The sequence below is a fragment of the Narcine bancroftii genome, chromosome 1 (genome assembly GCF_036971445.1).
Source record: "Narcine bancroftii isolate sNarBan1 chromosome 1, sNarBan1.hap1, whole genome shotgun sequence".
NCBI classification, from domain to species: Eukaryota; Metazoa; Chordata; class Chondrichthyes; order Torpediniformes; family Narcinidae; genus Narcine; species Narcine bancroftii.
This window is the reverse complement of record NC_091469.1, coordinates 346,261,075-346,287,375: the sequence shown is the minus strand read 5'-3', so window position 1 is coordinate 346,287,375 and position 26,301 is coordinate 346,261,075. Positions and strand designations below refer to the sequence as shown.

The 26,301-nt window shown below is 38.4% G+C and overlaps 1 long non-coding RNA gene across 2 annotated transcripts in view; it reads left to right on the top strand.

Annotated features, from left to right (window-relative positions):
* Window positions 1-26,301, top strand: part of LOC138752485 (uncharacterized) — a 189,466-nt gene that overhangs the window by 56,641 nt on the left and 106,524 nt on the right. For both annotated transcript variants that reach the window (XR_011350691.1, XR_011350692.1), the window contains one exon: window positions 4,929-5,077. This is a non-coding gene — a long non-coding RNA (uncharacterized lncRNA). The remainder of the gene's footprint in view (window positions 1-4,928; window positions 5,078-26,301) is intronic.

The following is a 26,301-nucleotide window of genomic DNA, read 5'->3' as shown; positions in this document are numbered from 1 at the left end:
TGTTTTATTCATTTGTTGGATAAAGACATTACTGATGAGGTCAGAAATTATTGGCCACCCATAATTATCCTTGAGCTGAGTGATCTGTTGGTCATTTTGAATGTCAATCATGTGGCATGATTTTGGTTATCACGTGGAAGCAAGATTGCACAATGATGGATGATTGCTTTTGTTAGAAGCTCAATGTGAATATGGGTTCGCAGAAGAATCCAACTATTTCAGACACATCATTACAGATACCATTTTTATAAATTTCAAGTTATTTAGTCAATACCATTCACATTTCTCACTTATTATGACATGATTTCAAACTCATTTATGGATATTAAAATGCAAATATTATTCTCTCACTTACATTAATATGATTGACTAAACTTTTGTGAGGATCTTATGAATGTTGTCCAGAGCACTGTATCAGAATGTTTTTGGTTCAGTTAGGTGGGTTTATGTTCTGCCTCATGATGATGGCCCTGGATACCACTCCATGCCATGGTCACTACTGTGGGGTCGTTTGGAAGGGTCGCGGGTAAGGTGTGCGTTGCACTGAAACTGATCCATAGTATCACCATAGTTTAAACTGTTATAGATTGATACTTACAGTAGAACTACACCTCCTGATGATGAGGGTCTGAGATTGTGTGTATACCCCTGTGGGTACCATTTGTAGCAGGGCTTCCTTCTGATGATTTGTGGTCTGGGAAGGGTGTCTATTACCCCTTTTATTGTGTGTTATAATACAAGTTGATATTTTAGTGCAATGCAGTGTTACACTGTTGAATATATCATCTCTTGTCAATATGTTTCATCCATGCTCATCTGAGTACATATAAGATTCCTTCGCAACGTTTTAAACAAAATCAGACACCTCGTTGCATATTGCCAAATATTTCAATCTTAGCCACACTACTAAAACATATCCTTTCATCATTACCATACTACTATTTGTAGAAGGTATGGTATGCAAGAAAGCTGCTGTGTTTCATAATTTAAAAGAGTATCCAAACTTTAAAAAAATTGACTAGATGTTGAAAGCAATTGTTTGGTTGTAAAATATGTTGGGGAAATCCTGAGAGAGCAAAAGTGTTATTTAAAATCAAATCTTTTATTCTTCTGGCTTCAGTAAATTCCAATATGAGTAAATACATAAAATGAATTTTGACAACGAGGAATTAGCAATGACATGCAATAAATATATGCAATAATAGCCAAGAAGCTATAGTTGGTTACACCACAGAATGGATGACATACCTATCATAATGAAAAGTTGCATTTTGACATCCTGAGATGCAATTTTTCCAAATTAAACCATATTCAATTTTTCTCTACATTGAAGTAAATATAAATAAGCATCAAAATTGCATAAGGTTACAGTAATGGCCAAATAAAACTTCATGGAGTCAAAGAGTGATAATACATGGAAACAGACCCTTCAGCCAAAATCCTCCATGGCAACAATTATCTACGCAAAGCAGTTGCATTGCCTCCACTCCTCCTCTGTCTGTGTAACTGACCAAATATCTTGACAACATTGTAATTGTACTCTCTTCTATCACTTCCTCTGACAGTTCTTTCTGCATATTATCATCTTCTGTGTGGCATTTTTTCCCCTTCCAGCCCCTTTAAATCTTCCTCCTCTACACATGTTAATTCAGATCCCCTACCCTGTGAAAAGACCATCATCATTCACCTTATCCATCCTCTCATAATTTTCTAAACTTCTGTAAAATTATCCTTCAGCCTCCTATGCTCCAGGGACAAATAGTCCAGCTAATCCAGTCTTTCCTTGTAATTCACACCCTCCATTTCTTTTCTGCACCCTTTCCATCTTACTAATTTTGCTATAGCTAGGAGACCAGAACTGCCACAGTTCTCCAAGTATGGCCTCACCAATGTCTTGCGCAGTTGTAACATGACATCCCACCTCTTGTGTTAAGTGCTCTGACTGCAGATTATGCTAAATAGATCCTTCACCATTGTCTACCATGTTGCCACTTGGGGATCTGTATTTCCAGGTTTCTCTGTTCCAAAACACTCTTTAAGACCACAACATTCACTATTAACTCCTGCTTTTGTTTAACTTGTCCAAATATAACAGTTATTGTAATGCCTTCAATTGGGGCTTGAGTCTGAATGCCACACAGTCTGTAAGGTGTTTTGTACATTCACCCCAAACCTCTCTGGGTTTTTCTGAGAGCTCCGGTTTCCTCCCATTGTGTGAAACATACCAGGTTAATTAGGTGTAAATTGGGTGGCATGGATTTGTGGGCTGAAATGGCCTGTTACTGTGCTTTTTTTCTAAATTCTATAATAAATAAAAATTCTAAAAATATCAACGCGTCTATTACATTCTGCCATTCCTCATCCCATTTCTCAGTTGATTTTCATCTTGTTATAATCTTAGATAATTTTCACTCTCAAGTTCATCACCAATTTTGGCATCATCTATGAAGTTATGCAAAGTTGCTATTTGAAAGGCATACCCAAAGCCTACAGGAGAAAGTTTGGATGTAGGAGAAATTAATTTTAAGGAAAACAAAGAGTTACAAACCTTACGACTGGAAGGAAAACTTGTGCTGAGAGACAAATATGATGTTGTCTTCCATTTTTCCATGTTGGAAATTTGATTTAAAATATCTTATTCTGTGTTTGCCCCACTATTTTTTTGGTTTGTTTCCATTGTGAGTGCTGCCAAATACCTTTTCTAGTCTTTCTATTTGAGCCCGTTAAGAAAAAGCTTCTTGGGATCCCAAGCTCTTAACCCCTTTAGCCAAAATATTTTCTACTATTTTACTAAATCATTCAGTTCCCCTACATGTTTTAGACTGGAGGATTTTGGCGAAGTAAGAATGTATAAACCAATTGAACACAAATCTACTAAGCACTACAGAATATTATTGATTTACTTTATTCCTTTGAAGAAGACCATAGAGCCCACCTCACTGACAAAAGACAAAAGAGGAAAAACCCAACACCCAACCCCAACCAACCGCTGCAACCGTGACTGCCTGTCCCGCATCGGACTTGTCAGCCACAAGCGAGCCTGCAGCTGATGTGGACATTACCCCTCCATAAATCTTCGTCCGCGAAGCCAAGCCAAAGAAAGAAGACTTGGTCCTATCCCTTTTTCTCTGATGTTGAAATTGAGATTCTGACAGCAACTTTTATTTACAGGACATTTCCAAAAATGATGCTTCTCAGTATTTTAATTAGATTGAAATTAATTTTGAACATGCATTAGGAGATTCTAGGGCAAAAATTTTGTCAAGTCAATGGATTTTATGGCCAAGTTTTTTTTTTGTTTAAAGGGAGAGTGGTAGAGAGCAAGCAAGATTTAGCAAAGGAATTCGCAGTTTAGGGATCAACCAGCTGAAAATATTTCTATGGTAAAATGATGAAAATTGTGTTACATGTGACTGCAGATCTTATAAAAACTGAGGAGAATAAAGAAGATAATATTGTGGATGATGTGTTGGGCCACTGCACAGAACTCAAGTACATGCTAAATTGCAGGGGAATTCGGTATTATCCTGGCTTAACTGTATTCACAATTGTCCCAAGGTTATCAAAGTACTATTGTTAACCAGCGACAGTTAAAAGGTTTCTTTTGTCTGATTTGAGCTCTGTGAAAATGCAAATATAGATTTCCAACTTACCATGGATAGTTTACAATGATTTAGAAATTGTTTAAGACATAAAAAAAGTTCTAATATCCGATTTTTCAAAATAATAACAGAAAATGTGTTGAATCAAGTGAAGTGGATATTTAGTTAAATTTTGACATATAGCATAATAACAGTTCCTTTTAGCCCATCAGCCCATGTTACCCAATTAACTACACTCCTGGTACATTTCAAACAATAGGAGGAAACCGGAGTACCTGGAGAAATTTCAGTGTCTTAATGAGCTATTTTGTTTTTTTTTAATGTGCTTGGCAAAATCACATCACCTGTTGTCTTGTTAGTGCATGTGAACTTGCTATACAAGGGAAAGTTAACAAGGGTGGATGTTAATGTAATAACAAGATTCAGTAACACTTCATTATTGCATACAGAGTAATATCAAGTTTGGTAAATAATCACCTTGATAAACAGAGATTGGAACATGTTATAAATCAGAACCTCAATTCTATGCCTCCAACATGTGTAATAATTTCTAACAAGCTGAATTTAATAAAAGTAACTGTCCAAGTAGTAAGGTCTTGCAGTGATTAAATCAGTCAAGTTGTTGATCTTTGGGTGCACTGTTCTCTTGTAGAGAATGTTCAAGGGTACTTTGGAATTGACGTTGAAAAAAAATCTTAATGGGCAACTGTAGATTGAGATGGAAGACAAAAAAATATTCTGCTTTAACTCTGACAGGTCAAAAATCCATTTGAAAATTATAATATAAAAAAAAAGAAAACCATACCAATGTGAAATTTAACGTGTCACATTTAACTTGATATTCAAGATGCACTGTAATCCAAAGGCGTTATCAAAAGTAAAGGCGAGCATTTTAATTGTACAACTGATTTGATAAGTAATTATTAAATTAGAGATATGACATAGACAAAATGCAAATAGTTTAACACGCTGATTGTCAGCAATATCCATAAGAATGATTTTACAATGCTCTTCGATATTTGGAATCTGTGCTTGTGTTGCAAAACTTCACTCAAATAGAAACTTAATGATACAATCAACAGTACTGATGACCATGTAAAGGTATTGTTCAACTGTGACATTTTTTGGTTAGAATAATAACAATGAACAATATTTTTTTTATTGAAGTGTCATTTAAGGTCTGAGTTGTCATTTGAGAAATAATAAAACGTAGTTGATCTTGGCTCAATTTTCATGGAAGTTCAAAACCTTTATTCTTTCTGAGATAGTGTTGAATGCTGTTTTCACAATTATCATCAAGGTGTTTATTGTTTATCCTGCATGCAGCTATTTCTCCAAAGGAGTTGGGAAGATTAAGGCTCAGCTCAAGATTAATCATGCATTCTGGAATAAAGAACCTTGTTCTAACATCGAAGAAAAAGGTATTTTTGCTGCAGTTCATCAGGGACCAATACTCCCAAGACCCTCAACTAATGGTAAGACATTTCAATGTCTTAAATAATAAATTCTTCAACTTAAAGGAATTACAGGGTTAAACTGGAGAGGCTGCAGAGAAGGTTTACCGGGATAGAATGTGGCACTTGTGAGGAGAGGCTCAGTTGTCTGAGTTTGTTTTCTTTTGAGTGGAGGGTGCTAGGAATTCTGAGTAGCATTGGGTGGATGTGTAGTGAAAAACTTTTGTCCATAATACTGATGTCCAAAGCAAGAAGCCATGGGATAAAGGTGATTAGAGGAGATTGGATATATTTTCCACAGTTGATTCATTTACCAATTAAACTGCAAGAATTTGGGAATCAAAATGTTATAATGTTACTACTACTGAAAATACAAACTAAATCTGAAGTCACAAAAATATTTTGTATATATGATGCAAGCAAAGTACTTTTTTTGTAGCATCATAGGAAAAATACTTTGGCTTTTAAAAATGAGCATTGAAGGCTCTTTCTTGTTCGATGATTTGGCACTTGGGCACTTACAGATAACCTTGATTATGATTCTTCAACCCTGATCCACAGAGTGGTACTAGCATCGAAAGGATTTGCAAAGGAGCACACAGCAACAAGATATGGCTGTCTAAATCAGCAGTAAAAATGAATTTTGTCGATAAAGGATCAAATGAACTTTTCAAGAATATGGGGAACCTTGAATTCTGTTATCATTTTTGATAATGAATGCTGACCTATTGAATTCAGACTATCCTGTTTACTTGGCAGCTTTTCCCACATACTCTGTAATATCGGTAACCATAATGCACTATTGATTTTCATGTCAGTCAGGAATTTCAGACAACTTTGCTATTGTAGGTCAGAATAAATGATAATAGATCTCTTATCTGATGGAGTTACATCTCCATTAGGCATGTGTATAGAAGAATGACATGCTTTTCAAAATTGGAGAATTCTAAATTCTTCACTTAATTATAGAATGGATGCCATTGGTATCTATTTTACAAAATGTCAATTTAATAATATTGAGTTCAAGACAATCTACAAAAGGTGAGTAATGCAAGGAGTATTGTAAGAAAAGCTGAGTCGTTTAGAGCATGAATTGGCAAATGAAATTATAGCATCATGGCCATTAGTGAAACTTCATTGCAGGAGGGGCAGGGCTGACAGCTCAATGTTCTAGGCTTCCGTTGTTTCATATATGATAGAGGGGAGGGATGAAAGGGGTAGGAGTGTCATTGCTAGTCAGAGAAAATATCACTGGGATGCTCAGGCAGCACAGCCCAGATGGCACATCTACTGAGCTTAAATGGTTGGAGATGAGGAACGGGAAAAGTATGACCAGACTCATGGGGTTGCATTATAGACTGCCCATTAGTCAGTGAGAATTGGAGGAGAAAATCTGTAGAGAGATAGCAGAAATATGAAGTTGTGATAGTAGGAGATTTTAACTTTCAACATATTGACTGGGACTCCCCTACTGTAAAAGGCTCAATGGCTTGGAGTTTGTAAAATGTGTTGAAGAATGTTTACTAAATCAATCTTCAGAGGGATCATCTAGAGAGAGTGCAATACTGAATATTCTATTAGAGAACGAGACAGGACCAATGACAGAAATATATGTAGGGGAACATTTTAGGTCCATTGGTCATAATGCCATTAGTTTCAAGTTAATTATGAATAAGGATTGGTCTGGTCCTCAAGTAGAGATTATAAATTGGAGAAAGGGCAATTATGAGAAATGAGAAAGGATCTAAAAATATGTGGATTTGGGATATTTGTTTTCATGCAAGATAAGTGGAGGATCTTAAAAAATGAAATTTTTAGAGTACAGAGTTCATATGTTCCTGTCACAAATAAAGGCAAGTTTAGCATGCCTAGTGAACATTGACTTTTGAGGGTCATTGGGGATCTGGTTCAGAAGAAGAGAGAGGTTTATAAACGGGTATAGACTACACAGAGTAAATGAGGTTCGGTGCATCTCTGATTATCTAAAATGGTCAGGACCAGGCCCATTTTGGATAAACGTTTATTTTCCGAGAACTGGTTATTTTTTTTAAAAAACAGCCCAATAGCAACAGCAAATCACTTGTAATAGTGCTTATTCATTAATAAACAACAAGGTGAGGCTTTTTTAAGCATTAAAATAACTTTTAATTCTCACCCACAAAAGAATTGCTGGCCACTGCCGATCACCATCACCCCCCCCACTGAGGCCCTGGTCATGCTGGAAGCCCAAGGGTCCTGCTCCTGCCTGGGACCTTGAGGTCCCCACTGCCACTGGGAGCCTGAGGCCCACTGCCACCAGGATCCTGAGGTCCCTGGTCAGTTCAGCTCTGAAAAATTTTTGGATAAATGAGGATTTCAGATATCCTTATTTATCTGAATTTTTTAAAAAAATAGCTAACTAAGGATTTTGGAGCGTCTGATTTCAGAAAATAGGAGTTGTACTGTATTTGAGGAATATATAAAAAAGAATTTTTAAAAATTCCCATGAAACAAATTAGGAAGGCTAAAAGACATAAGGTTGCTTTAGCAGATAATGTGATGGAAAAGGGTTTCTACAGGTATATTAAGAGTAAGGGGCAAAATTGATTGCCTTGAAGATCAGAGTGGTCAGCTATGTATGGATCCAGAAGAAATGGGGGAGATATTAAATAGATTTTTGCATCAGTATTTACTCAGGAAACTGGCACAGAGTCTAGGAAAGTAAGGAAAATAAATAGTGTGGTCATAAAATCTATACATATGAAAGAGGTGTAGGTACTTGTTATCATGCTTAAATATAGGTGGATAAATCCTGGGGATTCCCTTGAAACTTCACGGAGGCTGTGTAGAAATTGCAGAGGCCCTGACATAAATATTTGATGTGTCCTTAGCCACAGGTGAGGTGCCAGAGGATTGGAAGGCAATCCAGGAAATTATAGGCCAGTGAGCCTGACAACAGAAGTCAGTAAATTATTGGAAGGTGTCTGAAGAGATCAGAAATGCAAGTATTCGGATAGCCTGGGACTGATTATGGATAGTCAACATGCATTTATTCTGGAAGGTCAAATTGAACCAAACTTTTTTTTTGAGGAGGTTACCAGGAAAGTTGATGAAGGAAAGGTGATTGATACTGTATTTGTAGAAGGTCTTTGTAAGGCCTTAAACAAGGTCCTGTATGGGAGGAAAATCAGGAAGGTTCAGATGCTCAGTGTTCACAGTGAGGTAGTAAACTGGATTGAACATTGGCTATATAGGAGAAGCCAAAGTGTGATAGTGGATGATTACTTCTCAGACTGGAAGCCTGCGATTATTGGTGTGCCTTAGCGATTGGTGCTGGGACCACTGTTGTTGTCTATAATCATTAACCTGGATGATAAATGATGGTAAATCAATCAGCAAATTTGCAGATGACACAAAATATGAAGGTGTGGTGGACAGCAAAGAAGGCTTTCAAAGCTAGCAGAGTGATTTGGTTCATCTGGAAAAATGACAGGTAGAATTTAATACATACAAGTGTGGACTATTGCATTTTGAAAAGACAAACCAAGAAAGGACAAACATGATAAATGGAAAGGTGTAAAGGAATTTTGTAGAACAGAAGAATCTGGGAGTATATATATATATTATTTTTTTTTAAAATAGAGAAAGAGAGAGATTGATTGAGATTCCTTGAATGTGGTGTCACAGGTAGATTGGGTTGCGAAGAGAGCTTTTGACATATTGGCCTTCTTAAATCAAAGTATTGAGTACAGGAGTTGGGATGTTATGGTAAGGTTGTGTAAGATATTGATGAAGTCAAATTTGGAGTATTGTATTGTGTGCAGTTTTGGTCATCTTACAACTGGAAAGATATCAATAAGTTTGAAAGAGTGCAGAGAAGATTTCTCGGATGTTGCCGGGACATCAGGAAGTGAGTTACAGGGAAAGGTTATACAGATTAAGACTTTATTCCTTGGAGTATAGCAGAATGTACCTGATCAAATTCTTCTTAAATGCTAAAATTGAGCCTGCCTCTTCAGCAAGCAGCTTGTTCCACACTCCCACTTCCCTTTGCATTAAGAAATTTTCCCCCAAATGTTCTCACTAAACTTTTCCCTTTTCACTCTTTACCCATGTCCTCTGGTTTGTATCTCACCTACCCTTAATGGGAAAAAAAAAGCCTATCTACATTTAGTCTTTTTATCCCCCTCATAATTTTAAATACTTTTATCAAATCTTCCTTCATTCTTCTATATTCCAGGGAATAAGGTCCTAATCTGTTTAACCTTTCTCTGTTACTCAGTTCCTGAAGTCTGGGCAACATCCTAGTAAAGTTTCCTTGCACTCTTTCTAACTTATTGATTTTTTTTTTTTCTGTGGTTAGTTAACAAACCTGCACATAATACTCCAAATTTGGCCTCACTAATGCCTTATACAACTTTGCCATAACATCCCAACTCCAAGATTGAATGCTTTGATTTAAGAAGGCTAAAATGCCAAAAGCTGTTTTTACAAAACCTTTCCATCTGTGAACCCACTTTCAGGGAATTATATATCTGTATTCCCAGATCCCTCTGTTCTACCTCACTCCTCAGTGCCCTACCAATTACCATGTTTGTCCTTTCTTGGTTTGTCCTTCCAAAATACAACACATCACAATTTTCTGCATTAAATTCTCTCTGACATTTTCAGCCCATTTTTCCAGCTGGTCCAGATCCTTCTGAAAGCTCTGAAAACCATCTTGCTGTCCACAACACCTCCAATCTTAGTGTCATCTGCAAACTTGCTTAGCCAATTTACCACATTGTCATCCAGATCATTGATATAGTTGACAAACAACAATGGTCCTAGCACGGATCCCTGAGGCACACAATTAATTGTAGGCTTCCAGTATGAGATGGAATCATCCAACACTACTCTCTGGCTTCTCCCATATAGCCATTGTTGTATCCAGTTTACTAACTCATCATGAATATTGGGAATCTGAAACTTCCTGACTAACCTCCCATGTTGGACCTTGTCAAATGCCTTACTGCCTTACTAAATTTCATGTAGACAACATCCAAAGCCTTTCCTTCATCAACTTTCCTGGTTGCCTCCTCAAAAAAACTCTAGGATTTGTTAAATGCAACCTACAATGCAAAAATCCATGTTGATTATCCCTGATCAGTCCCTAGTTATCCAAATAATTGTATATCCAGTCTCTTAGAAAACCTTCCATAATTTACCTACTACTGATGTCATGCTCGCGGGCCTATCATTTCCAGAATTATTTTCTAGAGTCATTTTTTTAACATGAACTACTCTCCAATCCTCCAGCACCAAACGAGTGGTGAAGGATAATTTAAATATTTCTTCCAGAGCCCCTACAATTTCTACATTAACCTCCTTCAAGGTTCAAAGGATATCTTGTCAGGGCCTTGGAATTTATCCACCCTTATTTGTGTTAAGACAGCAAACACTTACTCCTCTTTAATCTGTATAGGGCTCATGACCTCTCTGCTTGTTTCACCTTACTTACCATGACTCTGTGCCTGTTTCCTTAGTGAATGCTGATAGAAAATATATCATTAAGACCTGTCCCATCTCTTTTGGCTGCATATAAAGCCAACCATTCTGATCTTCATGGGGACCAAATCTTGTCCCTTCCTATGCTTTTGCTCTTTAAAAAAAAAACCTATAGAAACCCAAAGGATATTCCATTGCATTGTCTATTAAAGCACCTCATGTCTTTTAGCCTTCCTGACTTATTTCTTGCATTTTTATAGTCTTCAAATACCTCATTTGCTCCATGTTGCTTATACACCTCTCTTCTTCTGAATCAGATCCCAATATGCTTCGAAACCCAAGATTCACTAGGCCTGCTAAACTTGCCTTTAACTCTGTCAGGAACATACAAACTCAGTACTTTCAAAATTTCACCTTTGAAGATCCTCCACTTACCTTGCACATCCTTGCATGAAAACAATGATCCACACATTCTAGATCCTTACACATTTGCTCAAAATTGGCCTTTCTCCAATTTAGAATATCAACCTGAGGCCCAGACCTATCTTTCCCATAATGAACTTGAAGCTTATAGCATTATTATCACTGGACCCAAAATGTTCCCCTTCATATACTTCTGTCATACTTCAGTCACCTGTCCTGAAAGGAGATCCAGTATTGTACTTTCTCTAGCTGGGACCTCTATAGATTGATTTAGAAAACTTTTCTGAACACATTTATAAAAAAAAACTCCAAGCCTTGCAGCCTTTTTACAGTATGGGAGTTCTAGTCAATATGAGGAAAATTAAAGTTTACTGCTATCACAACTTCATCTATCACATCTGAAACAATGGAAGCCTGGAACATTGAGCTGCCAGTCCTGCCCCTCCTGAAAGTTTCACAAATGGCCACAATGTTATAATTCCACATGCTAATCCATGCTGTAAGTTCATCGTCCTTCACTACAATACTCCTTGCATTGAAATAGATGTACCTTAGAACATTTCAACCACATATAACCAATTAACTTCTAACAGATTGGGGCAAGTATCACTATTAAAGTGAGGGATTTTGTAGCGGAGTGGTCATTGAGGGAGTGATCATCATCAGAGTGGTAAGGCTTTGGCAAGAGCACGCAAGAGGCGAGGGATAGTAGGAATTAAGGTAAGAGAGGCCCACCCTATTCAATGAACAAAAAGGATTCAGCAGGTAGGCACAGGTAAGGCTTTAGATATCATATTTTGTTCCTCTTGTCATAAACAGTGCGAATGGCAGCCAAGGTGGGAGAATGCTCCTCTTGCAGAATGTGGGTCATTAGGGGAGCCTGCAGTATCCCTGATGACTTCCTCTGTGAAACATGCATCCAGCTGCTGCTTCTGATCAGCTGAGTTAAATAATTGGAATGGAGTTGGAAGAACTCCAGATCATTAAAGGAAGAGGGGGTGATAGAAAATAGCCACAGCAACAATATTTCTCCTTGGAGAAAGGAGGAGTAGTCGGTGGGTGACAGTCTGGAACAGGAACAGGAAGGCTGGTCCAGTGTGCACCAGTGTGGTCCTTCCCCCTCGATAACAAGTATAACATTTTTGATACTGTTGGGGGAGAAAAACCACAGAGATCAGGTCTTTGGCATGGAGTTTGGAGAGTGTCAGATGGGTGATAGTCTGGAACAGGCAAGCTGTGCAGGGCACCAATGTGGCAACTTCCTTTAATAACAAGTATACCATTTTGGATACTTATTTGGCTTGGCTTCCCGGACGAAGATTTATGGAGGGGGTAAAATGTCCACGTCAGCTGCAGGCTCATTTGTGGCTGACAAGTCCGATGCGGGACAGGCAGACACGGTTGCAGCGGTTGCAGGGGAAAATTGGTTGGTTGGGGTTGGGTGTTGGGTTTTTCCTCCTTTGCCTTTTGTCAGTGAGCTGGGCTCTGCGGTCTTCTTCAAAGGAGGTTGCTGCCCGCCGAACTGTGAGGCGCCAAGATGCACGGTTGGAGGCGATATCAGCCCACTGGCGGTGGTCAATGGGGCAGGCACCTAGAGATTTCTTTAGGAAGTCCTTGTACCTCTTCTTTGGTGCACCTCTGTCACGGTGGCCAGTGGAGAGCTCACCATATAACACGATCTTGGGAAGGCAATGGTCCTCCATTCTGGAGACGTGACCTACCCAACGCAGTTGGATCTTCAGCAGCGTGGATTCGATGCTGTCGGCCTATTGGGGCCATGGTGATCTTTGGCATGGAGTTTGGTCCTGTGGCTATGGAGAGAAGGGCAAAGAAGAGGCGAGATGTAGCAATAGGGGATTCCATAGTTAGGGAGACAGATAATGGGTTCTGTGGAAGATCTCAAGTATCTAGATGGTATGTTACCTTCCTGGTGCCAGGGTCCAAGATACTTCAGATTGAGTTTGCGACATTCTCAGGAGGGAGGGTGAGCAACCAAATGTTGTGATCCATGTAGAGACTAATGATGTGGGTAGGAAGGGTGAGGAGAGTTCAGGGAGTTAGGTGCTAGGTTGAAGATCAGGACATCCAAAATTCTCTGGATTCTGGAAAGCTCCTGGCAGATAGTAAGACAGCAAATGTCACACCGCTATTTAAATAAGGGATGTCGGCTAACTACGGCTAAGTGGCTTCATGTCAGTTATCAGAAAAAAAATGTTTAAAGCTATCATTGAGATATCTTTCCATCACAGAAAAATATGGAAATTGTTCCATCAAGGAAAGGTCATGTTTGTGCGTGTGTGTATGTGTGTGTGTATATATATATCCGCGAAGCCAAGCCAAAGAAAGATATATATATACACACACCCACACACACCTACCTTTGAGAATATAATAAACACAACAGATAGAGAAGATAAATATTGTATGCTTGAATTTCCAGGTGGTGTTTGATAAAATACTGCGTGAAAGGTATCTATTAAATGAGGATGCATGGAGTCAGGGAAAAAGAATAGAAGGCAGAGAGTTGGAATAAATGTGTGTTTAGATCTAATTGTGTAATTAGATCGTTGATTTTCTTACCTTCAGACAAGTGAGGATCAATAAGAAGATCTCCACAATCTCCATCAGTACTGGAGCACCATAGGGTTGTGTTCTTAGCCCCCTACTCAACTCACTTTACCTCTATTACTATGTGGCTTGATGTGACAAGTTCTAGAAATATGTGGTGATTCCACTGTAGTGGGCTATTTAAAAAGGGGTGATGAGTCAACATACAGGAGGGAGATTGAAAACTTGGCTGAATAGTGCTCCAATAATAATCTCATATTCAATGTCACCAAAACCACTGGTTGACTTCAGAAAGGGAAAACCAGAGGTGTACAATTCAGTTATTGTTGGGTGTTCAGAGATGGAGAGGGTGAGCAAATTTAAGTTTTTAGGAGTCATTAATGGCATTGTAAAAATAGCACGTCAGCGTCTCCACTTCCTTGGGAGTTGGCAGCGATTTTGCATGACATTGGAAACCCTGGCTAATTTCTACAGATGTTTGGTGGAAAGTGTACTGGCTGGCTGCACCATGATTGGGAATGGGGACACCAATACCTCTGAGTGTAAAGCCCTGAAAAAGGTAGTGGGCACAGTTGAGGAGATCATAGGCAAAACTCTGCCCACTATTTAGACCATCTACAGGTATATCTGCCATTGGGGAGCAGCAACAATCATCAAGGATCCACACCTTGTTCTGTACTAGTTGCTGCCATCAGGAAAGAAATATGGCTGCCACAAGACTCACACCACCAGGTTCATGAACAATTGCTACCCCTCATCATCAGACCCCTCAACGATCAACTCAATCAGGGATTCATTTAAGGACTCTTACTTTTGCACTTGCTTTTTATTTCCTTTCAGAATTGCATGGTCAATTTTTTTCCATTCCTTTGTTTACATGTCTACATTGTGTAAAGTTTATTTTGTACTACCGATAAGTGATTAAAAAAGAATCTAAGAGTTGTATGTGATGTTGTGTATGTACTCCGACAATAAATCTGAAATCTGAATGACAATCAGTGGTGGGTGAAGTTTTGCAGTGTCCGTGCTAGGCTGACAGCTTTTGCTGATATGTATTAATAATGTGGCAGAGGGGACCAAATGTATCATAGTTTTCTGATTAAACTAAATTATTTGGAAAATTGTATAGAGATTACAGGCAGCCTGCAAAGAGATATAGATGGGTAAAATGAGTGGGTAGGATTTTGTCAGATGCACTACAATGTTGGTATATGTGAGCTCATTCATGTTGGAATGAAAAACAGTAGATTGTTATTACATAAATAGTGAAAAATTGCAGCATGTTATTGTGCCATGAGACTTAGAAATGTTCGTGCATGAATAGCAAAAGTTGGTATGCAAATGGAACAAGTAGCAAAAATGGTAAATGTAATACTGACCTTCATTGTTGGAGGGAGTGAATTTTGTGACAGTATATATAGATATAGATATGGTTTTGGGAGATAAATTGGGAAAGGTTTGTTAGAGTAGGATACATACAAACTCTTTAAAACAGATCTTATTTAAAATATTGGAGCTCTGCCCCAATGGTAAACATATCGGCTCCAGAGCTTTGTAGAGTGCTCAAGAGACTTCACTAACCTTCCTGAGTAGTATCCATTTACCTTTCAAGCACCAAAGCCTGCTGAACTTTACAAATGTTAAATTCTGTGCACAGTATAAGAATTGCCTGCAACCAGTGAACTTGGAGGAATGAGAAGTGAGATTGGACTGTGAATCAAAGAACTTTTCTGAACTTGCACACACATGACATACATGTGCGCTTAGAATTAGAAGGGGATTAAGTTAGGTTAAGTCAATAGTGAGAAGAAAGTTTGATTCTTTTTTCATTTTAAAGATAATTAAAAGAAACTTTTGTTTAAGTAACCATTTGTTTTGATGAATATCTATTGCTGCTGGGTTTATGGGTCCTTTGGGCTCCTAACAATTTATAAACACAGAGGTTCTGCTGCAACTGTATAGGTTCCTGGTATGGTTGTGCCTGGAGTACGTTATTCAGTTCTGGTCTCCTTGAGAAAAAAATATTTAGGCGTTACTGAGGAGAGTTTACTAGGTCATTTCTAGAGATGAGAGGGTTGGCCTATGAGGAGTATCATCTGTGACTGTACGTAGTAGAACTGAGAAAAATAAGAGGGGATCTTATAGACATGAGTATCTAAGGTAGAGGCAGGCAAGTTATTTCCACTGTTAGATGAGAGTAGGAATATAGCCTCAATATTCTGTGGAGTAGATTTAGGGTAAAGATGAGAAGGAAATGGTTTTCCCAGAGAGTGGTGAATTTGAAGAATCCTCTGCCTAAAGAAGCAGCAGAGGCTGCCTCATTTAAAATACTTTAGACACAGTTAGATTTTTGCATAACACATAAATTGAGGGTTATAGGGAACCGTGGAACCATCCATGGTCGCATCAGTAATGTTCTTATTAAACGGTTTGATGAACCAGATGGCCCGTTCCTGCTCCAATTCCTTATGTTTTTATTGATGGCACTAGGAAATAAATTGTCCTTGCCACCTTAGAATGACATGCAATTTTCACATTAATCAGCCAGATTTTTTTTTTCATTACTGCTATTCACTTTGTTGTCTATTATTATTCAATTTACTGAATTAAATTTAAATTCCTGGTGAACTTTGAACACAAATCATCAGATCATTGACTTTGGATTACAAGTAGAGTGACTTAACCTCTTGCATGTTATACCCAACCTTGTATCTAATTTCTCTACCAGAAATTGCAGAGCTTCACTGAGCTAAGCCACACTGGAAAGTTGCTTCCTAAAAGTGAGGAATTAGGTTAGAGAAATACCAGACAGCAAAGCAATGGATAACTTGGACTTTGAAGAGCAAAGAGAAAGCAAGTCCAAGACTTCTACAAATCCCTTGCTTAATCAGGTTTAATGCAAGTTTCATGATGTTTAATATCATTAGCTTTTCACATTACTCTCTGATGGTAAAGAAATATATAAGCATAAAAATCCATCATCATTAATCATTACTGTGACATATTATGTAGCCTGGATTCTACTTTCAATACTATATACCATTCCATTGATCTGAATAGAACTAAATTTCAGAAACAACTGAGTAGGAGCTGATGGCTCCAATGTTGTGGAATTTTTATCAGGAATGACCATGAATGTGGTCCTTCTTTCTTTTCTGACACAGTTAAGGGACAACACAATTTTGCAAAAATAAAAACAAAATCAAAATTTTTGACCGCTCACAAGAGATCTCATTTATTCCTATTTCTCTTTGCCCTTGAGGATAAGTGGTGCAAATAGAAAATAGAACACTATAGCCCAGTACCAGGCCCTTCAGCCCTCAATGTTGTGCTGACTCATACATTCCTTAAATTAAAAAAAATACTAAACCCTCCCTATCCTGTAACTCTCTTCCATCCACATATCTGTCTAAGAGTCTTTTAAATGTTTCATCCTCCCTAATGTTTCATCTTCCACAACCATCCCTGGCAAGGCATTCCAGGAAAAATAAAAACCAACCTGATGTTTCCCCACCCACCCAACTTCCCTTCCTTCTCTTTTACACATTATATGTCCTCTGGTGTTTATTATTCCTGTCCTGGGTAAAAGGGACTGGCAGCCCACCCTATCTATGCCTTTCATAATCTTGTATACCTTTATTAAGTCTCCTCTCATCCTCCTATGTTCCAAAGAAAAAAAAGTCCCAGCTCTGCTAACCTTGTCTCAAACTTATCTTCCAATCCAAGCAACATGCTGGTAAATCTTCTCTGCATCGTCTCCATAACATTCACATCCTTCCTATAATGAGATGACCAGAACTGTATTGTCACCCAAGGTTTATAGAATTACAACAAGACCTCTTGAAATCAATCCCCCTATTAATGAAGCCCAACATCCCAGAGGCATTCTTAACTATCCTATCAATCTGTGCAGTGACCTTTAGGGGTGTATGGATTTGGATCCCAAGGTCCCTCTTTTCATCCACACCCTTAAGTTACCGACCATTAATCCTGTATTCGGCCTTCTGGTTTGTCCTTTCAAATTGCATCACCTTACACTTAGCCAGATTGATCTCCATCAGCCACTTTTCTGCCTAACTCTGCATCCTGTCTATATCCTTTTGTAACTTCCAACAACTTCAGCACCATCCACAATTCCTCCAGCCTTTGTGTATTCCACAAACTTATTGACCCATCCTTCCACTTCTTCACCCAGGTTGTATTTAAAAAATCACAAAGAGTGGGGGTTTCCAGAACAGATCCCTGTGGAACACCACTAGCACTGACCTCCAGGCAAATACTTTCCTTCCACTACTATTCTCTGCTTTCTACATGTAAGTCCATTTTTAAAAAAAAATACACACAGCCAAGTTTTCATGGATCCCATGCCTATGACTTACTGAGGAGTCTCTCATGGGGGGCCTTGTCAAATATCTAACTAAAATCCACATAGACCATATTTACACTCCTCAAAAAAAAAACTCAGACTGGTGAGGCACGACCTTCCCTTCACAAAGCCTGGCTGACTATTGTTGAGTAGATTGTACTTCTCTTAGATTTTGAATTATCATTAATTTCATACCCTTGCTCTTTGCATAGGCAATTTGTTCCCAGCAACAATGTGTAGCATAATAACCATACCTTGGTCCAGGATGTTCCGCTATTTAATTAAGCTATTTTGTAGCCTCTGAAACCACAACATGTGCCCATGAGCAACATAGAAAACATTATATTATATTTATTTCATCATGGTTGATAAATAGGACTAGATGTTACAATCCCTGACATTTCAGTATTGGTTAAATTGATTCTCTCTCATAGAGTTAGTACAGTTGATTGTTTCAATTACATTAATGGAGGATGACCACTAGGGAATATTAGTTGGTATAATTCACATCTCCAGTTGTATTCCCTGACAGTTGTTTCCAAATTACAGCTTGCATGTGCATAATTTAGGACATGTATACAACAGCTTAATTTAGCTCTGAAATGAAGAAGTAAGTTCAATCATTTATTTACATGTTTTGATGAATTCAGGTGCACTATTTAAATTTTACATGGAAAGGAAATAAAGGCAACCAGGACCAAGAAGGTTCTGTAGCTATTTGCATGTAAACTATGCTCCAAGAAGGATCACCTTTGATCCTAGAAATCCCTATCCAACAGCATTGAGGGAGAACTCTGAGATGGGCAACTGCGGTACAAGAATAGAGCCATCACAAGGTTGTTAAGGGCGTAAGTGCTGGCCTTGCCAGTGATGCTCTGTTCCCGAGGTTTGAACAAATAGACAAATGGAAATTGCCTGCAATGTAAGTGCAAGGAGGATCTTGGGGTGAATTGTTGGGGATGCAAGAGACAAATAGAATCAATGAATAGGGATGCTTGATGTTCAGGACCAACATCAAGGGAAAGGTGGCAAGTAGCAGCTGAATAGATGGTCACAATGGTAATGACATAATAGGTACATATGCTGCTGGAGGGAAAGGAAGAACCCAGTGGTAAGAGCTTTAAGATTAATTTCATGTAATTAGAAACTGAGGTTACTTTTGCATGACAGCTTGGTCCAAGAATAGCAAACTGTCTCAGCAGAAGAAAGGACTACCAGATAATGGTCCATTTACAATTCCAGTAACCATGTTATCACACATCATATTCAATCCAAAATCCTTTAAAGCTAGAGAAGTGGAAATAAAGACTATGCTAAAGGTGATGTGACACCATGTGCAAATTGACAGATGTATAAAAAAAGGATTATTTTATAACATCTGTGTGAGCAATAAAGAATAAGATTATTCAATATAAATTCCAAGCATGGGATAAGGTAAAAATCAATATGGTGGAAGGCAGTTTTCCTTCATTATTTGATAAATTTACCAGGTTGTCTGAATCCACTCGTACTTTCAGTAAAGTAAAGCAGTTCTTTCCCAATATGGTTTACACCAGTTGCATTGACTGTTAACTGCTCACTCCATTCAGAGAAAAACTGCTGGTGTCGGCAACAAAATCCACATCCGATGAATGAATGCATGAGTTGCACAAAGTAATGTTTAAGCTGATTTCTGTATAATTGAACGAGAGATGCCTGTTTGAATCCCAACGTAGCAGCTGGGGAATTTAAACTCTAATTGATTAAGTAAATATGCAATTAAATTTAGTTCTAATCAGTGTATAAATGAAACAATTTGAAAGAAACCCATCTGAATTATTAGCATAACATGCTCTGCTGGTGGAACCCAGTGGGTCCCTTTAGAAAAATGTCTCTTTAGAAGAGAGATGAGAGGAATTTATTTATCCCGAGGGTGGTAAATTTGTGAAATTAATTGCTGTGGATGGCTATGGAGGCCAAGTTATTGGAGATACTTAAGGCAGAGATTGATGCATTCTTAATCAGGAAGGGAATCAAGGGAAACTGAGAGAAGGCAAGAGTATGGGAATCTAAAAGATAGCAAATCAGTCATGGGATGAACTTGATGGGCTGAAAGGCCTCATTCTGGTTTCTTATCATCTTACCAATCAGATAGCATCAGTGGGAGAAAAAGAATGGTCAACATTTTGAGCTTAAAAAACCTTTTCTTGAAACTGGAAAATTGTTGTGGGGAAGCCAAAGTTAATTAGTCAGAGGCATTTGATTGGCAGATGCCAGACAAAAGGAGAAAGAACATAGACTTCAAGTGCGGGAAAATGAGTTGTACAGGCAAGAGTGGGCAATTAGAAGACAGACTGCCAATGCTGGCATCTGATAAACAACATGAGAATGATAGTGTGGAAAGACCAGATGAAACTAAGGTTGGTGTGGGGAAGGGACCAGAAGAATTAAATATTTTTTCTAATTTCAGATAGTGAGTTTCCTCCCTCTTCCTACACCATTTCAGCTCTTTCCCCATTCCGCCCACCTCCCTTTATTCACCTGAAACCCAGCCCCCTCATCCCCACTTCCTCTTTGGTTCTTTTTGTATCGACCCCCATCATCTCACTGGGTTCTTCCGCTCTCTTTCCTTCTCTCCCGAATCCTTTTGGTTCTGTATGGTTACTCCTTGTACCACCATTCTTAAATTCTGTCTAATCAAATTCCAGAACTGACAGCCTTTGTCTTCCAATCACCCAATCAACTCTCTGGTTGTCTTTCTCTTTCAGACCTGTGTGATTTTCATGGTTCTCTCTCCCTTTGACTGGCATCTTTCCATCATATTTTACCCTTGCTTGTCTCACCCATCCCACACTGTCCTCTTTACATTGGCTTCTCTATCACATTTCCCCAGTCTCAATAAAGGCTTAAATGTTGATGTATTTTCTCCCACTGATGCTATTGGACCTGCTGAGTTCCTCAAGCAGTGTTTTAGCTTCATATTCCAGTATCTTGTGTTTGTCTCCTGATTCAACAGGATTCTTTAAGAAAGGATATCTGTCACCTGGTCTAAACGTGACTCCCACCCAATGGGAGTAGCCTTTTAAAACCATAGACTATTACAACACAGAAAACAGGTCCTTCATGCCTTCTAGTCTGTGTGGAAATATTATTCTGCCTAGTCCCACTGACCTGCACCTAGTTCATAGCCTTCCATACCATTCTCATCGATGTACTTTTACAATATTTTTCTTAAATAGGAAACTCAAGGCCATATTCACCAATTCAGTTGGCAGACCATTCCACATTCTCACTACTCTCTGTATGAAGAGGTTCCCCCTTCTTTTTTTCCCCCTTCATCCTTAACCCATGTCCTCTCATTTGTATACCTCTACCAAATCTGTCTTTATTCATCTATGTTCTAGTGAACAAAATCGTAACCTGTTTAACCTTTCCCTGCAACTCGGTCCCTGAAGTCACGGCAAAATCCTAGTAAATCTTCACGGCATCTTTTAATCTTATTGGCATTTTTCTCATAATTCGGTGACCAAAACTGCACACGATACTCCAAATTTGGCCTCACCAATGCCTTATACCCAACATCCCAACTCATATGCTCAGTAAATTAATTTATTAAGGCCATTATGTCAAAAGCTCTCTTTACAATCCTATCTACTTCTGATGCTAATTTCAGGGAATTATGTATCAGTGTTCCCAGATGCATCACTTCTACCATTCTCCTCAGTCTCTTACCATTTACTGCACCTGCCCTACACTGGTTTGTCCTTCCAAATTTGGCACCTTACATTAAATCCTATCTGCCATTTTCCCAGATGATCCAGAACCTTTTGAAAGCTTTCCTTGCTCTCCACAATGCCTCCAATTTTTGTATCATCTGCAAATTTGCTGATCCAATTTGTCACATTATCATCCAGATCATTGATTGTAGATGCCAAACAACAATGGTCCCAGAACCAATCCCTGAGGCACACCACCAATCACATGCCTCCAGTCTGAGAAGCAATCATCCACCACTCCTCTCTGCCTTCTCCCATACAGCCAATGTTGAATCTAGTTTACTATCTCACCATCAATCCCCCCTAAACCCTCCTGATGAACCTTCTTGACTATCTTCCCATGTGGAATCCTGTCAAAGGCCTTACTAAAGTACATGTAAGCAATATCCACAGCTCTTCTTTCATCAACATTCCTGATAAACTCCTCATAAAACTCTATCAGTTTGGTTAAGCATGACCTACCACACACAAAGCAATGTTAATTATACATAATAAGTCCATGGCTATCCAAATACTTCTATATCAGTTTTTCTTTTTTTTAGGACATTTCCCAAACATTTACATACCACTGATGTCTGGCTTACCAATCTATAATTTCTTGGGTTACTTTTGGAGCTTTTTATAAACAATGGAACAACCCTCCATTCCTCTGGCACCTCACCAGTGGCTAAGGACATTTTAAATAAATATGCTAGAGCTCCAGAAATTTCAACACTAGCCTCGCTCAAGGTCTGATGGAATATCTTGTCAGGGCCTCGGGATTTATTTAACCTTATTTGCTTTAAGGCAGCAAGCACCTCCTCCTTTTTATTATGCATTGGTTTCATTACCTCACTGCCTGTTTCCCTTGCTTCCCTGGACTCTGTGCCAGTTTTCTGAGTGAATACTGATGCAAAAAAAAAATACGATCTCTTCTGGCTTCACACAGCCAACAACTCTGATCAAGGTGAGCAATTTTGGCCCTTAATATCCTTTTGCTCTTAATGTACCTGTAGAAACCCTTAGGAATTTCCTTCATGTTGTCTGATAAAGGATCCTCACATCTTCTTTTAACCATTTTGATTTCCTTTCTTGCATTTTTCATACTCTGCATGTACCTCATTTGCTCATTGTTGCCTATACCTACTAAACACCTTCTTCTTAATCAGATCCCAAATATCCCTTGAAACCAGTTCTTTATGCCTGTAAATTTTGCTTTTAATCCTGACAAGTACATACAAATTCAGTAATCTCAAAATTTTGCCTTTGAAGGCCTTCTACTTACAAAGCAAGTTCCTGCCAGAAATCAACTTATTTCTATTTAAGTCAAAAGAGAGAGAAAAAAAAGTTTGTTTTGCAAGTGATGTCTGCATCCCATGAATGAATAAAAGAACGAAATACCTCAATCAGCAATTAGCTCCTTTAATTCTGGAAAATAGGCAAAAAGTAAAAGACAGTCACAAAACAAAGAGAAGATTACCATAATTTGTGCTTTGAGGGTTATCCTTCTCTATATCAAAGTGCATTTATAGTATGCTCCTATTGGATCACAATATGAATGAGACACATAGCTAAAGAGCCAATAGACAGTCTGAATGATTTGGTTCACATTAAGAACTTAAGAGATTCCATGGGTAAATAGTTACTGTGCTCTCTTGTGAAAAACCCTTTTCCTCTGTGGTAAGCCATTGTATGTATATGTTTGTTTCGGCACACCCATTGACCCACAGGCTCCAGAATGTTCCACAGCCCCCTGCTCAGTAACAGTTGAGCAGCATGGATGTGTTTTGTTCTAAAGCTAATAAAAGCCTATTAGTTTGTTCAACTTCAGTCTTTTGGAATTATTGATGGTGCATCACTCTCTTGTCTACATCTACCATGGTTCAATGCATCCTTTGGACATGGATACATTCTACAAGATGTTCAAGAGAAATTTGGAATGCACTGCCACAAGAAGGAGTAGAAGGAAATGAAATGTTGATGTGAAATAAAATTAATACAATGGGTGCAGGTTCCTGTGGGCCTAACAGATTGAAGGTGTGGAATAATCTTTTTCAATACAGGAATAAAACAGAAAAAAAATGTGTATGTCAACAGTTAATTGTGTTTAGAAACTTTTTTAGTTGCTTTGATTTACCATAATATTATTTGACTATATTTGCATTAATATCATCAAGTAATTTGTGTTTGTTCAGAATTTCAACCTTAATTTTATCCATATGCCTCTTCCATAAATATCTGTGATTCTATCTATTACCATGGATGATCTATACTACATTGATTAAAAAAAAATGTAAAGACTTGTTACAGAATGAGTGGGCAGATTAGAAATTCCATATTATACTAGCTGAATGTAAACTTTGTCATCATAAAACCCAACAGACCTTATCATGTTCTGTAAAAGAGAGAGCCTATAAACCCATTAGTTTGTTACATTATTCATGCTTAAAAAATTAAACAATTTCCTCTTGGCAGAATTTATACTAGGGCCACTGACTAAAGACTTCAGCAGTGAAATGTCACATAAAATGTATCTTTATGTATCAGCGACTTGTAGTCCTAATCACCTACAGATTTCATGTTTCATAAGGTTTAGGGTGACATTTATTAATGTTGTTCAAATTAAGATCGGAGGAAGAAGAGGTCACCTTGTTATTCTACTTGCATGTACTCCAATACATCTCAGGAATGTTGTCTTGTTATCTTACCCGTTGTTCACAATTTGTGTTAACTCTTCAGGCTTCAGATTGCACTGGGTTCACAAACCCCTTCCTTTGTAGCCTCTTCTAGACCCATAACAGTACAATCCTTGAATTTCAAAATTAGCGTATCCCTGAATATTATCCCACCACCGATTGTAGCTGTGGGTCATTTGTTGAGGCTGTAATACGGTATTTGGATTTCCCTTCCTAAGTGTCTCAGCTTTTCCTTCCTTCAGAGGTTTCTCTAAAGCTGCAACTTTAAACTAACACGTTGTCATCAATTCTAATATTTTCTAAATGGGTCACAGACAATCTTTGTTACCATTCCAGTGACAGATCTTGAAGTACTTTGCCATGTTAATATTACCCTGGTTAAAAAATCCATCAAAGTAGATGGTGCTAAATATGTTAAAGCTGTACATCTTTCTCCACTTTAGAAGCAGAGTTAAATATGTTGTTGCTTTGAATTAAGATCTTCTGCATATACAGTAGTTGGCAGGAGTATTCACAGCCACATTCAATCTCTCCCATCTACAAGTTAGAAGTATCCACCTGTTTCACATAAGCAACTATCGTCTCAGTATTGAAGACTGTTGTGATGGCCCTAAATTATGACCAGCTGGTTGCTCTGACATCAACCATCATGAAGTACTTTTGGATGTCAAGCATGTCTCACACTAACTCTAGCTTTACAGGTAGACTTAGCCCACTCCAATTTGCCTACCACTTTAACAAGTACAGAACAGATATAATTGCCATCACCCTGGACTCAGCCTTAGGACACCTGGGCATCAAATACACCTTCATCAGATATAACTCCACCATTAAAACAATAGTACCAAACAAGCCCATCTCCAAACTCTGTGACCTTGGCCTCAGCAGCCTTCTCTGTAATTTGACCCACAACTTGCTATCTTGCAGGCATCAATCAGTGAGAGTTTGTGAGGGTGTAGTACTTCCACAATTATCCTCAACACCAGGGTTCCATCAATATGTGGACCCATCCCCCAGCTATACTCTCTATAAACCCATGACTGCTTTGCTCAACAATGCTTCAACTCCATTACAAATCCCTGAATGACACTAATGTCATTGGTAAGTTTTACAACATCAATGAGTTCAAGATAGAGGGACAATTGGTATGTTACCAGGTCACTGACCTCTCCTTCAATATCAGCAAGACCATTGAGCTGGTTATAGAGTTGCAGAACCAGTTGTGGTCTGCATCTGTGGTCATGAGGTGAAGATTGATTAATGATCCTGAGTGTAAGCATCTCTATGATCTGTCCTCAACCGTTTACTTTGATGCAATAACCAAGAAAAAGCACCAGAGCCTCAACATACTCAGAAGCCTGAGGAAATTTGGATTTTCTCCTGCAAGCCTTAACCTCTACAGGTGCAGCATTGAAAGAATCCTGTCAGTGTGCACAACTGCATGGTATAGGAACTGCTCTGCAGAAGACTGCTAGAAACAGCAGATGATTGTGAACATGGCTTCATCCATCACCTCATCTCTCCATCAACTTCATCTATACCAGTGATTCTCAACCTTTTGCTTTCCACTCACATACCACTTTTAGAATTTCTTGTGCCACTGGTGCTCTGTGATTAGTAAGGGATTGCTAGTATGTGGATGGAAAGAAAAAGTTTGAAAACCACTGTTTTAATCATACCTAGTTGAATCATTGAGTACATAGTTTCATAATTCCAAAGAAATGGGTCAATGTCAATTTTTCTCAAGCAAAATATTTCAGTAACAATTGGGTCTAGAGCAGTGATTCTCAACTTTCCCTTCCCACTCACATACCACCTTCAGCAATCCCTTACTAATCACAGAGCACCTATAGCATAGGGATTACTTAAAGTGGTATGTGAGTGGAAAGAATAAGGCTGAGAGCCACTGCTCTACACCTTCCACTATCTTCCAGAAGCAGCCAATATATTAATAGACATCCCACCCCAGCCACATTCTCCATCTTCTTCCAG